Genomic DNA, 15,228 nt, shown 5'->3' with positions numbered 1-15,228 from the left:
CTGCGCACTTGTTCCAGTGTTCAAAGGAAATGTCAGTGTGCTCCAGTGCTAAACAAGTGCAGCTTATTTCTTTATCAGCTTCCATTTTTCAACAGGTTTGAGACCCATCTTTTCCTCCAGTTCACAGTAGAGAACAGCCAGAACCTCGTGAGTTAGTTTGCAGGTCACCCTTTCAGACCTTGGCCCAATAGGTGTTTTAACAGATGATATTTGTTTGATAGACGTTCTGCTGCTACAGGTTGAAGGTAAAAGTTACTGAGGGTCGCAATGGCTGTCTATAAGACATCTTGTGCCCCATTCCCAACTGCGTACATACTCTGCTACATGCTGGTGGTACTGGAACTACTTCAAAAGCTGTTATTTCTTGTCTTTGCATGCTGGTTCCCTGCACACGAATGTGCTTCATACACAGCACATCGTACCGTTCATGTATGTGTATTTGTGCCGTTCCCATTTTACTACTAAAAATGTGCATCTTGGCTGTTTACTTTAAAAACCTAAGTTGATAGTGTTTCACAATTATGATGTAAAAGTGGAGTCTCCACTTATGAGCTTTGCGAACAAAACCACTTTTCCCTGACGTAATTTGATTTCTCCAGTGTTGTCACAGACTACATTCCTCGCAGCATCATAGATAACCTTACTGATGCACTCAAGTCATCCTTATTCTCTTTAGCAGACAATGTGAATGAAATGAAACCACCCAGGACCTCGGTGTGTACAGCAGACTCTGCAGTGACTGGTTTTTGGCAAGATCCTATCGATAGAGCTTGTTACCCCGGAGCTTGCTGGGCATATCTGTACCTAGTAGCCAACCTTTGACCATACCCAGTGCCTAAATTCCTGCCCCGGATCCTGCAGTCCATGTCATTCACTCATGATCATCATGCTTTTCCACATGACGTCTGGTCACTTTTTGCTCTCTGCACAAAAAGTACACTTTGCATGATTTTGTTAGTCTCCTCTACCAAATAATAGACCTCAACCCCATGACCTATTCCTATGTGGGGCAACCGACTGTATTTGCACATCACTGTGAAAGCCTCAGAATTAAAGATTCTGCAGCTACTTTGCTTTATATATTGCACTGAATTTTTGAAAGTATGCAATCGCAAATATAAAAACTCCAAAATTGAAAAAGTAAACCTGCGCCTCCTACCGGAAATGTAATTCCTTATGCAGAAGGGGATCAAAGAAGTGCTGTAACAAATTAGGACAAGCAATGTACGTTCTCCTTTTTAGTCCACACTCTTTAAGGACCAACTTACTGGAACCGCAAAGAATGAATAGGACAAGACTATTGGGGCGAAACTAAGAGCTAAACTAAGCTCTCAAAAAATGAGGATTTCCAGAAGTGCATGTGTCCCGTGCACGCGCTTCTATCAGCCTGCCTGCCTCCCTCTCATCACCACATCAAAGCCAGCCATCTGTTGCTTCCCCAGCGTGTTGCCGCCAGCAGCTTCACTTCAAAGGGATCCGCTGCGCCCCCTGCTGCATCAAAGGCTTTCATTTCGCGGCCGCGTTTATTTACTTTCATTTCGCGGCCACGTTTTATTCTGCCCGTTAGGCTAGTTTTTTGTACCTTTCTGCCCCTATTAGACTCGTTTTTTCCGGTTTTCCTGCCCTTCTGCCCTTAGAATCGCTTTTTTGTGCATTTCTGCCCCTCTTAGACACGTTTTTTGTGCCCTTCTGCCCCTGTTAGGCTCGTTTTTTGTGCCCTTCTGCCCCTGTTAGGCTCGTTTTTATGTGCCCTTCTGCCCCTCTTAGACTCGTATTTTCCCTGGTTATTCTGCCCTTCTGCCCTTATTAGACTCGTTTTTTGTGCCCTTCTGCCCTCTGTTAGACCCGTTTTTGTGCCCTTCTGATCCGGTTAGACAAATTTCTTGTGCCCTTCTGCCTCTATTAGACTCGTTTTTTCCCGTTTTTCTGCCCTCTGTTAGACTCGCTTTTTTGTGCCCTTCTGCCCCGCTAGACTCGTTTTTCCCTTGCTTTTCTGCCCTTCTGCCCCATTAGACTCGTTTTTTGTGCCCTTCTGCCCCTGTTAGACCCGTTTTTTGTGCCCTTCTGCCCCTATTAGACTCGTTTTTCCCTTGTTTTTCTGCCCTGGTTAGGCTTGTTTTTTTCCCCTTGTCCCCCCGGCGTCACTCGGCGCAACTCCGGCGTCACTCGGCGCAACCCCGGCGTCACTCGGCGCAACCCCGGCGTCACTCGGCGCAACCCCGGCGTCACTCGGCGCAACCCCGGCGTCACTCGGCGCAACCCCGCGGTCACTCGGCGCAACCCCGCGGTCACTCGGCGCAACCCCGGCGTCACTCGGCGCAACCCCGGCGTCACTCGGCGCAACCCCGGCGTCACTCGGCGCAACCCCGGCGTCACTCGGCGCAACCCCGGCGTCACTCGGCGCAACCCCGGCGTCACTCGGCGCAACCCCGGCGTCACTCGGCGCAACCCCGGCGTCACTCGGCGCAACCCCGGCGTCACTCGGCGCAACCCCGGCGTCACTCGGCGCAACCCCGGCGTCACTCGGCGCAACCCCGGCGTCACTCGGCGCAACCCCGGCGTCACTCGGCGCAACCCCGGCGTCACTCGGCGCAACCCCGGCGTCACTCGGCGCAACCCCACCACTGCGTCGCTCGGCGCAACCCCACCACTGCGTCGCTCGGCGCAACCCCACCACTGCGTCGCTCGGCGCAACCCCACCACTGCGTCGCTCGGCGCAACCCCACCACTGCGTCGCTCGGCGCAACCCCACCACTGCGTCGCTCGGCGCAACCCCACCACTGCGTAGCTCGGCGCAACCCCACCACTGCGTCGCTCGGCGCAACCCCACCACTGCGTCGCTCGGCGCAACCCCACCACTGCGTCGCTCGGCGCAACCCCACCACTGCGTCGCTCGGCGCAACCCCACCACTGCGTCGCTCGGCGCAACCCCACCACTGCGTCGCTCGGCGCAACCCCACCACTGCGTCGCTCGGCGCAACCCCACCACTGCGTCGCTCGGCGCAACCCCACCACTGCGTCGCTCGGCGCAACCCCACCACTGCGTCGCTCGGCGCAACCCCACCACTGCGTCGCTCGGCGCAACCCCACCACTGCGTCGCTCGGCGCAACCCCACCACTGCGTCGCTCGGCGCAACCCCACCACTGCGTCGCTCGGCGCAACCCCACCACTGCGTCGCTCGGCGCAACCCCACCACTGCGTCGCTCGGCGCAACCCCCCACCACTGCGTCGCTCGGCGCAACCCCCCACCACTGCGTCGCTCGGCGCAACCCCCCACCACTGCGTCGCTCGGCGCAACCCCCCCCCCCCACTGCGTCGCTCGGCGCAACCCCCCCCCCCCCACTGCGTCACTCTGGGCAACCCCCCCCCCCCACTGCGTCACTCTGGGCAACCCCCCCCCCCCCACTGCGTCACTCTGGGCAACCCCCCCCCCCCCACTGCGTCACTCTGGGCAACCCCCCCCCCACTGCGTCGCTCGGCGCAACCCCCCCCACTGCGTCACTCTGGGCAACCCCCCCCCCCACTGCGTCACTCTGGGCAACCCCCCCCCACTGCGTCACTCTGGGCAACCCCCCCACTGCGTCACTCTGGGCAACCCCCCCACTGCGTCACTCTGGGCAACCCCCCCACTGCGTCACTCTAAACCACCACACACAACCACCACAAATTCAATCAACACCACCCATCACCACCACAGCAACACTCAGCACTCCACCCTCCAACTCCACCCTACAAATCCACCCTCCAAATCCACCCTCCAACACCAACTACACCCTCCACCCTCCAAATCCACCATCAAACAGACTCAAAAAACAAAACCACAATCAAACTCCACTCTCCAAATACAAGTCCACCAAGTTATTTGCAAAAGTTTTACCAATTACCATTATACATTACAAAAACTTTTATTTAAAACTTAATTCATACATTTCATTAGAAGACATTATTTGTAATATAAATACATATGTCACATACAAACAACGCATATTGTATTACAATTGCAAAAGGTGTTACATTTAAAAAATTAAAACTATTGGCATTGTAAAATACAAAACTATTCCAATATTTTCACTATTAAAAAATATAAATAAAAATAAATATCATTTACAATACCAAAACATCAAACTTTCCTAATGCGAGACCTATTGCATTGCAAATGCTTGTTTTCCTTGTTTTTATGTGGTTTTGATTGTAGTGCACTGGGTCCCTGCCAACAAGGTCCCCTGTGCCAGTGCTTCTAAAACATATCTGCAATTGGCACTTCTGACTCCCTGTAAGTCCCCTAGTAAGTGGTACCCTGGGTACATAGGGCCTGGAAGCTGAGGATTATCCTCTGGGGACCCCCCCCTCACGGTACCATGGCACTGCCCTTGTAGCTTGCATGCCCCTATGAGGTGAAAAATGACATTCGACATGGCACCCTGTCTGGATGCCATGCTAGCCAGCACTGCCTGAAGGGTCACTCCTCTATCTGAAAGAAACCGGTTAGTATTAGATTCCTTACCTTAGAATATCCCCAGGCGTCAGACTGGATCCGGAAACTTTTGTGTAGCAGTACCCTTGTGCGTCGGTAGGCGTCTGCGGCACCGCGACCGTCGGCGCCGGGATGACATTGCCGGAGTACTTAGACGCCGCCCTCGCACGCTGACGTCAGTTCTTCTTTTTTCCGCGCCAGCAAATGCCGATCCGGAAAAAGTGGTACCCTTAGTCATTTTTTGACTAAACTTATTCGAGAATTTTTGATCAATTTTCGAAGTCGAACGACTCCGACGGAGCCGGTAGGGATGCCCGGGTTCAAACCCTGCGTCGACTGCAACCGACTGATGTCGGTTACCGACCCCCATTGCCGGTGTCTTCATTGCCTGGGGGCCGACCACGATGACAAGTCGTGCCCGACTGCCGGGCCTTGAGGTCGAAGGCTAGGCCGGAGCGGTCCCGCAAGCGTCTCAAGCTCCGGCAGTCGACCCGCGCTGTTCGAGGTCCCGGGTCCAGAAGGAGGTCGAGGGACCGGTCGCGGGCCCAAAGTCCTCACCGCTCGGAGAGTCGACACCACTCCTCGGGCTCCAAGTCCTCAGGTAAGAGGCACAAGAGGCCCAAGCGGGTCGGGGGCTTCGGCGCCTTCGGGTGCTTCGGCGCCGTCTGCGACTTCGGTCCCGACGCTGCAGGGCCCCGCTGGATCCGGTTCTGGATCGTTGCCGGCTCCGAGAGTGTCACCCCCGGCGCCATCCCAGGACGTCGTCGTCCCCGGTCCTCCCCTCGACCTGGTTCCGACGCCGGAGCGGCACCGCTCGACGCAGCTTTCGACATCGATAGGAGACTTTTACTTCTATGATCTGACCCCATCATTTGACCCTGAGTACCAGGAGATGAGTGCCGAGGCGGATTGGGAGGGGTCTGAGGACCCTCTGGCACATGAGTGCCAGTCTGATAAGGACTCGGCAAGTGAGCTAGGGGATGCCAGTGGTCTGGACACTTCGCCAGACACTGGTTTTGTCTCCCCTCCTACCGCGGCTATGGAGGAGAGGGCTGCCTATAGTATGGTTTTGACGCGGGTGGCCAAGGCCTTGGCACTTGAGCTCCCCGTTGTGGCCGTGAGGACTAACCGCATCACGGAAGTCCTTAAACCGCAAGCAAGCTGTTCGGAGCCTCTGTTGCCGTTTAATGAGGCAACTTAGCCCTCAAATCAGCCAATTTTACCATCCTGGGAGACGCCAACATACATCTTGACACCCACTCAGATCAGGTTACAATCTGCTTCACTGATACTATGAATGTACTTGGCCTAAAAATTCTTACCACCTCCCCCACACACAAGGCGGGACACATACTTGACTGTATCTGCTCCAATATCGAAGCACTTAAGGTAGACACTCCTCAAATACTAACCTGGACAGACCACAGCTATATCCCGTTCGAATTCCCAGTGGCATTCCATTCTCGGACCAAAAAAGCTAACAATTCCCCAGGGCCTGCCATGGTAGTACCCTGTTGGAAAGATCTGATTGGGCAATCGGACTTCCTGACAAGAGCAGACAAATCTAGACCGACCCCGTCAGGAGATCCTGACAAAGACAGCCAGGCCTTTAGGGAATGGATCAACACACTCATAAAGGGCCAGGAGTCTATCCCTCCCTGCCTGAGGACCAAGAGAAAACAGAGACCCACCGCCCCCTGGTTCTCTCCCACCTTAAAAGAGGAACAAAGGAAGGTTAGGGCGCTCGAACAGAGGTGGCGACTTAACTATACAGATCTTGACCAAGACATGTATAAAATCGCCCGTCGCCAATATCCTGGTTTGATCAAAACAGCCAAAAGGGAATACCATACTGAAGCCATTAATAAAAGTAATGATAAACAAAAAGACATTTTCAACATTGTAAACTCCTTTACTAACCCTAAAACCAAGCAGAAAGACATCCCTCCCTCACAGACCCTCTGCAACACCATTGCAGACTTCTTTGAGGGTAAAATCTTAACGCTGACCAAAGACTTCCCGCAACCTCATAACCATGAGGAGAGCAAGGCAAACAATTCCAGCGTAAAAACTCATACCCTGACCTCTTTCCAACCTGTCAGCCAAGAAGAATCTCAGATAGAAATCCTCAAAATTAAATCGGGCTCCCCCTTCGACTCCAGCCCCCCGTTGGTTCTCCATACACTAATAGAGATTGCCAACCCATTCATTAATAGCATCATAAATTCCTCACTCAACCACCGTCTTGTCCCCGAAGAATGGAAACTCGCAGCAGTTAAACCCCTGCAAAAAAAATAACTACCGGACCCTACCACCCTCACAAACCTTCGCCCCATTTCCCTACTTCTAGCTTTCTGCAAACTTACGGAGAAAGCAGTCAATATACAACTTACCGCTTTTTTGGAAGCCAACAACATCAGGCACCCCAACCAAGCAGGTTTCAGATCCCAACATTCAACAGAATCAGCCCTACCGTAATCTTCTCCTCTGAAACCCTCCGTGCAGCACTGGATCAGGGAAAGAGCAGTCCTGGTTCTGCTAGACCTGTCCGCGGCGTTTGACACAGTGTCCCATACCATTCTGTTGGACCGTCTAGCCGTGGCAGGAATTGCCGGAACTGCACTGAGCTGGATAAAAAGCTTCCTTGCAAATAGGAGACAAGTGGTGGTCTTAGGACAGTACAGGTCAGAAGAAAAGTTAGTAGGCTCTGGAGTCCCCCAAGGCTCAAGCCTGAGCCCCACACTTTTCAATATATATATGGCCCCACTTATCACCCTCATCTCATCTTTTGGGATAGATACCATTGCATACGCGGATGACACACAGCTCATCCTGGTTTTGGAGAATGACACCTGTGAAGCCGAAACAAAGCTCCAAAACTGCCTTACCGCCACGTTCAAATGGATGAACCTAAATCATCTCAAGTGTAATACTGGGAAAACTGAAATTCTACCTTTCGGCAAAGGAAATACCTTCAACCCCACATCTTGGTTGCCTGAGGATGCCATTGCCCCCCAAGTACTGCCTCCTCAGTCCGCAACCTAGGGTTCAAATTTGACCCCTCCCTGAGCTTCAAACAGCAAGCCACAGCCGTAGCCGGGACCTGCTTCGGAATTATTAAAGGGCTCAGGAAATTTTATGACCTAATTCCCATCTCCGCAAGGAAAACGGTCGCAGTAGCCCTAATCACCTCCCGCATCGACTATTGCAACAGTCTATATGCAGGGACCAATAGAGAAGTCTGCCACAAATTACAGATGGTACAGCATGCTGCAGCCAGATTATATTAGGATGGAAAAAGAGAACCTCTGCCACAGCAGCAATGAACATCCTACACTGGTTACCCATCTACAAAAGGGTGCTTTTCAAAATCCTACTGATCACCTTCAGGGCTTTCAATGGAAAGGGACCCAACTACATACTAAAAATGTTCAAACACTACAGCCCACACGATGTCTCAGATCTCAAGGATCCAATCTTCTCACCATTCCCAAATTCAGACTCCTGACTAAAGGAGGAAAATCCCTGGCGGTACTAGGCTCTAAGGCCTGGAACTTTCTCCCCTTTAATCTCCGCCAAATCCCTACAGAAGCAACCTTCAGAAAGGCCCTCAAAACTTGGATTTTCACTCTCTCCGAAGAACAATGTAAAAACCTAGTCTAGATACCCCCCCCCCCCCCCCCTTCCCCACCATATCTACCAGGCGTTTCTTAATCTCTTCTACAGCGCAAAGATGTTCCTTGGAGTGCAACCTGCTCTTTACAAAAACCCATCACATCACAATGAGGCCTTGTCTGACGTTCTTGTGGGCACTTGGTCCAGGCCCGCTACAGGTTCCCCTGTAGATAGGAACGTGGCCAGACGCCACCGCCCGGCTCCGGGCGACCCTTGCTTCCTGTCCACCCACCCCACTCCCGAGAGGCTCCCAGACCACATTCCCGACGCCCCCCCCCCGACTGGGAATCCAAGAGGTAAGAACAGTATGGTAAGAAGATGTTCTCCTCACTGAGTTTGGGGTTGCGGTCAGTTAACACTGCGTGCCTCTTGGGCCGTTATTCTCACTCTCCGTGGGACGTGCTGCCACAATGTCCGGAGGGTCGAGATGCAGTACGGTATTCTATCCGATGTGGGCTGCATACAACGGACTAGCTAGGCAGAGATATGGCAACGACGGTGGCGATTTTTTGCCACCACTGGCTGAGGTCCGCCAACTTTTCGGCTGATGTCTAAAACACCCTTATGGACATGCCGTTTGATGGCCGTCGCCTCTTTGGCGACAAGGCAGACAGTGCGCTTGAGCACTTCAAGGACTCCAGGGCTACGGCCAAGTCCTTGGGCCGGTCTGCCCCACGCCAGCAAACTGCTGCCTTTCGCTCCTTTTGTGGCCAAGGAAGGGGCGCCCCCACACGTCCTGCCAGCCACGGGCCGCAGACTAACATCCAGCGTGGTGGCGGACGTGGTAACCGCCGTGGCGGTGCCCGGGGACAACGGCGAGGCCGGTACACATCCACCCCTGCAGCATCCGCCTCAAATCCCTCCTAGTCCGAGCTTCAGGCCCACAGGACGGCATTGGGGGGCAGGGTTCTCCATCCCCACTGGTGCATCATCACTACGGACAGGTGGGTGCTGCAAATTTTCCGAAGGGGCTACTCCCTCCCCTTCGAGGCGACCCCTCCAGCCATGCCACCGCAGTACCACCGTGTGTCAGGGGATCACTTTAATCTTCTGAAAGAGGAAGTTACGGCCCTCTTGGCCAAGGGGGCCATCGAGCGCCTTCCTAGGCAGGAAGTAGGGTGTGGTTGTTACTCCCACTACTTTCTGGTTCCCAAGAAGGGCAAAGGGGGTCTACGCTCTATATTGGACCTGCAGAACGTCAACAGCTTCCTCCGGAACGGAGTAGTTCAAGATGCTGACACTGGCTGTGGTCTTACCTGCCCTGGACCCGGGAGACTGGATGGTAGCATTGGACTTGCAGGACGCTTATTTTCCCAGTCCTGCCGGCCCATCGGCGCTACCTGCGGTTCACGGTAGGCCACGAGCACTTTCAGTTTACCATGCTCCCCTTCGGCCTTACCAGCGCCCCACGGGTGTTCACGAAAGTGATGGCGGTGGTCCAGCTCATCTGCGCAGGTTATGGGTTTCAGTCTTCCCCTACCTCTACGACTGGTTGTTGAAAGCGGGCTCGCCCCAGACAGTCGTTAGCCACCTCCAGACTACTGCCGACCTCCTGCACCTGCTGGGGTTCTCCATCAATGTGCCGAAGTCACACCAGTGTCCCTCTCAGAAGCTCCTCTTCATCGGAGCGGTTCTAGACTCAGTTTCGGGTTTATCCTCCCGAACAGCGGGTTCGGGATATTCAAGCTCTGATTCCGATCTTTCAGCCTTTATCCCGAGTCTGTCAGGTTGACGCTGCGGATTCTGGGGCTGATGGCCTCCTGCATCTTTCTGGTGCATCACGCCAGGTGGTGGATGCAGGCTCTGCAGTGGGACCTGAAGTTTCAGTGGGCCCAGCATCAGGGCAACTTGTCAGACCATGTCTTGATCTCGGAGGGCACTGCAAGGCCGTTGCAGTGGTGGCTCACGGACCGCCATTGGGTCAGCGGCAGATCCCTCTCCCTACCCCAACCGGAGCACGTAGTTGTGACGGACGCGTCCCTCCAGGGCCGGGGGGCCACATGGGAGAGGTGGAGATCAGAGGCCTCTGGTCTCCGGACCTTCTGGAGCTGCGGGCGATCCGGCTTGCACTGACGGCATTCCTCCCCTCTGTCCGGGGGAGTGTAGTGCAGGTGTTCACAGACAACACCACCGCCATGTGGTACTGCAACAAACAGGGCGTGGTGGGGTCGTGGACCCTATGCTAGGAGGCTCTGCGCCTCTGGCAGTGGCTGGAACATCAGGGCGTGACCCTGGTGGTTCAACACCTGGCCGGTTCCCTGAACGCCAGGGCGGACAAACTCAGCCGCCGGTGCAGGACGGATCACGAATGGCGTCTGAACTCTGACGTGGCGCAAGGCCTCTTTCAGCAGTGGGGAGAGCCTTGGTTAGATCTATTCGCCACAGAAGAGAATGTGCAATGTCATCAGTTCTGTGCGTTGGAATTTCCAAGGTGGCACTCGCTCGGAGATGCTTTTCGCCGCGAGTGGAGCTGCGGTCTTTTGTACGCCTTTCCGCCTATACCACTTCTGCCCAGAGTGCTGAAGAAAATCAGGCGCGACCGGGCCCAAGTCATCCTTGTGGCTCCGGACTGGGAACGAAGATACTGGTATCCCGAGCTACTCAGCATGTCTGTCGATCTCCCTATTAGTCTGCCTCTTCAGGAGGACCTTCTGTCGCAGCAGCAGGGGACGTTCCTCCACCCGAACCTGTCCAGTCTCCACTTACATGCGAGGAGATTGAGCGGCGGCAGTTGAGGCCATTTGACTTGCCTCCTGAAGTTTGTAATGTGATTCTGGCAGCCAGGCTTCCCTCCACAAAATCGGTATACGCCTGCAGGTGGAACAAATTTGTGGCATGGTGCACAGCAAAGGCTGTGGATCCCCTTTCTGCCCCTTTTTCAGAGGTTCTCCTCTTTCTTCTTTCTCTTGCCCAGCAGGGCTCTGCTCTGGGCACTTGTTTCTTGGCACCAGTGTTGGTTTTTATCATGGCTCAGAGTTTCTGGCTTGGAAAAGCTGTGTATAAGAACTGGCATCGCCGCGCGAGGGCGGCGTCTAAGTACTCAGGCGCCTACGACTGACTAGGAGCCGCAGACGACGCCTACCGACGCACAAGGGTACTGCTACGCAAAAGTTTCCGGATCCAGTCTGACGCCTGGGGATATTCTAAGGTAAGGAATCTAATACGAACTACGGTTTCTCACAGATATATCGTTACCGAAGGTAAGTAACTTGTGCAACAGGCCTTACAATTCTAAGGCAGGGTGCACTGTCCCTCATGCAGGAGTAGATATCCCCCTACATTACTTAAGTTAATTCTTACATATTGTAAGTGCCTTGGAAGCCATAGGGAGTACATTGGCTGGAAACTCGGCAACTTGCGTTCCTCAGCACCATGATGGTGTCACTGAAATTTCTTTCTGTGACTTAGATTTTGTAAAGCAAACTGTGACAATTGAACTTTGCAAAGCATGTTAATTGAAAGGAGGTAAGATGTCTGGCTTTTTGTAACACAATACTGAAATAGCTATTTGAACTGTACAAACATTTCAAATATATTTCTCTAGTTATGAAGAACCAATTTTGTAATTCTGTGGTGAAAAAAATATTTTGATAGGATCAAAAGAAATTAGAACACTTTTACTTGGTGATGTGCAAATGTTAAATATTTTGCTGAAACGCTATTTCCAAAGTTGAAACGTTTTGTGGCCATTTCAATGGAAAATATGCTATCTGTAAATGACTGTCATGCTTTGGTAATATGTTTATGAAAAGTGAGTTTTTTAACATGAACTGGGAATTATTACTGCTCCTGCGCGGGTTTTTTTAACACACATTTTATTACGCTTTTTGGGTTTACATGCATGGTTTACATTTTGGAATACTTCTTGACTTTTTTTATAACCTAGTATACATATGGACTCCTAATTCCATACGCTTCGGATTGTCCGTATCGAATATTAGTTTACAGCCAAGTTAGTTATACACTCACAAACCAATTTTATCGAAACAGTAGACATAGGTGTGTTTTTCAATCATTTTCAACTCTCCCTTAATACCCCTCCCTCAATACATCCTGCCCCAGAAGCAGTCCTCCCCCCCCCCCCCGAAACAAAACTTTGCAGCTGTGATCTAATCTCTCCAGTTCAGGTGTATAGTACTACGGGGTAATTGTAGGAGAGTAGGGTCTGCAATCCTATGATCACCCCAGATTTTTGCTTTTTGCTTCACTGGTTTACGACTTCCCTGGCTGTGGGCCTTCTAATCAGACCCACAGCCTAGCTGTTCTCTCACTAAATTGACACGTGTACCTTAGGTGCATATACCAATTGGTACTGGGCCACCTTATCAGACCCTTTAACTCAGGGCATAGGTGTACCCAGGGGCCACCAGGGGCTGCAGCATGTATTATGCCACCCCTGGCTGGCCATCTAAATCTGACACAACTGGCTGCACGACAGCTGGGGCAAGGTGGTGTAATCACCCTTTGCTTTAGATATAGTATACCTATATCTAACCCTAAAATGGACACATAGATTCCTATCAGTCACTCCTATGGCAGGCCTTAACAATCCTGAAGGCAGAGTGCTTGGAATCATGTGAGATGGTGCTCTGGCATGAGCTGAGCCCGTTTGAAGCTTGCGGAACAGAGTCCTAATAGCTGTTCCATGATAACGCATACCATATACTCTTAAGTGCATTATAATCCTCGCGGTTATATGCCAACTCTGGTATCGCTTTATCAAAACATGTCGAGTAAGGTGTCATACGAATTGGAATACTAACCCCTCGCCAATTCTGGCGACGGGGTTAGCATTCCACCCTTCTAGAGGGACACGACGTGTGTAACTGTGAACCCCGGTTAAAGTTAACTCGAGCCTCCGCATCACAAAATGGATGCTGCCATCACAGACACAAGTCTGACCTCCTGCTGCTGGGAATCCTTCCAGCGAGGAGAGCTTGGACAAAGGGTTTCCTGTCAGGGGCGGTGCTAGCACCATCCCAGACAGGGTTTTGTGTATCCTGGGTAGGCAGGGCTTAATAGGAAGGTGACTGCAAGTGGCACCCCGGTGCTCACTATGCATAGGCCGGCTTGAACCAGTTCCAGGGACACACCAGCCCCTGAGCTGGGGAAAGTCCGGCAAGGGAGAGGGGTGTAACCACCCCCCTTCCTGGTCCCACCCATGGGCAGGACCTAGTCACGTACCAGCCCCTTTCTTTAGAATAAAGGTGGGAGCGGGGACCCTTCCAAATTAGATCATCTTTGAATCCTGAAACTACTTTCTACGAAAGGAAATCAAGACTTCTTCTCAAGATTTCTCCCTTGTGACTAAGGAGTAGTCACCCTGCATCTGCGGGCACCAACTAAGTAACCTGCGGTTTGCTGCACGTCCTTCCTCCGGAACCAGACCGACCAGCACGACGAGACCCGGCTTCCCTGGCACCTCTGACCTCTACCTGCATCATCAGCCCAGCTGAGATTGGTGGGTGTGACGAGACCTCGAGGGACCGGCCATCTTCAGAACTGCACTACGCTTATCCAGCACGACCGCCGAGGGATCCTCGAGTGAGTGCTTTGGGGTTTGAGAAGCCCTAACCCTGAGCAGCTCCAGCACCGAAGTCCAGCCCCCCAGCATCCACGAGATCTGCGTGGGGCCCTTCTGCTCTTTGCTGCTCACCGCGTTGTCCGGCCACTTGCCTGCTGGCTTGTAGCCCTCCTGGCGACGAACTACGACACTTCCATCGCTGGTCTGGTTGCTCCAGACTGGCCCTTGCTCCCCTCCAACAGAGGAGCACCCCGGACCCTCCTGGTCCACTCAGACGCCATTTTGAGTCCACCGCGTGGGCTTGCATTTGCCAAGAGTTGTTGCCCCAATCCTGGGTCCAGCATCGCCGACAGTAGATACCTTCGTGGGACAGCTCGCACCTCCATTCTGGTCGCCGACAACGCCTCCTGGTCCGAGAGACTGCAGAGCCCAGCGTCGCCCACTCACCTGGTCGAGGTGACTTCATCCGGTGCCATCCTGGTGCCCATCTAATCACTGGCTAGTGATTCAGAACTCGGTCCCCTCTGCTTACAGGTCGTCTCCATCACCGATCCAGGCTTGGATCACATCAACCATCTTCACTGGTCGCCTGCCAAGCAACTTCTTCTTCTTTCAGGCTCCTGGTTCGTCAACGAAGAAACCCGACGACACTTGAACCCTATGCAGCCGCAACCCCTGGGCTAGGTAAACAGAGTACCACGGTGCTCCAGCGTAGATCCACTCTAAGTGTCTAGATCCACTTTAGTTTTTGACCTACCTAGTCGGGTTCGCCAGAGAACACTAACTTTGCATTTACTAGTATCCATAGACTTTGTCCCGCATTACGCGTGAGTTCCCACTCTGCACACGACGTCCCTAGGCCTCCTGCTTCTAATCCAAGGGTTCAGCATTGTAGGCCTAGCGTTTCTAAAGCCTATGAGAGTAGTACTTACCTGCTAGTAATTTCTCATTCCACTTTTGTAGTATATGGTTTTCCGTGCCCCTCGGGAATTTGTGTAAATTGTGCGACTTTCAGTATTTCTTTTAGAGCTTTGTATTGTGCTTAGCGCCCTGTCCTCATAAAGAGTCCAGTGCTGTTTGTTATAAATAAATATCTGTTTATTTTCATAACAACTTGTGTGGTGTCCTTTCACTTGGTGTTTAAGGGGTATATGTGATGGTATAACAGCTGGCTTAACACGCCCTCTAGAGTTTAGCCTAAAGACTGCTCTTGTCCATGCTACTAGGATAGCTGGTCTATAAGGTTGACTTACAACCAATCATCAATAAGGGTTGTTTGGACTGATACATAGTGATCACTAGAATAGTGAGCACTGCATATCAGGCCAACTTCTCACAGTAATCACGTCCACTACTGGAGGGAAGGATAAGGGGAGGGGGAGGGAAAGACCGGAGCGTGGGGCAAGAAGCTGGAAAAGGAGACAAATACATGAGTCTGAATCCCTGTACAATTGGGAATTGGGCATTCTCTATATGGTCATTCAATGAATCTGGGGGACCCTCCAACGCCTCCTCCATTTCCGCTTTAAACTGTTCAACCAGTTGCCCCCAGTC

The 15,228-nt window shown here is 52.5% G+C and overlaps 1 protein-coding gene across 1 annotated transcript in view; it reads left to right on the top strand.

Annotated features, from left to right (window-relative positions):
* The window catches only part of HSPA9 (heat shock protein family A (Hsp70) member 9), a 373,785-nt gene that overhangs the window by 119,890 nt on the left and 238,667 nt on the right, over positions 1–15,228 (top strand). The gene's annotated exons all lie outside the window — the stretch shown is intronic.

Source organism: Lissotriton vulgaris, chromosome 7, assembly GCF_964263255.1.
Source record: "Lissotriton vulgaris chromosome 7, aLisVul1.2, whole genome shotgun sequence".
In the NCBI taxonomy this organism is placed as follows: Eukaryota; Metazoa; Chordata; class Amphibia; order Caudata; family Salamandridae; genus Lissotriton; species Lissotriton vulgaris.
The sequence above is the reverse complement of the archived record's forward strand: the minus strand, read 5'-3'. Positions and strand labels throughout refer to the sequence as shown.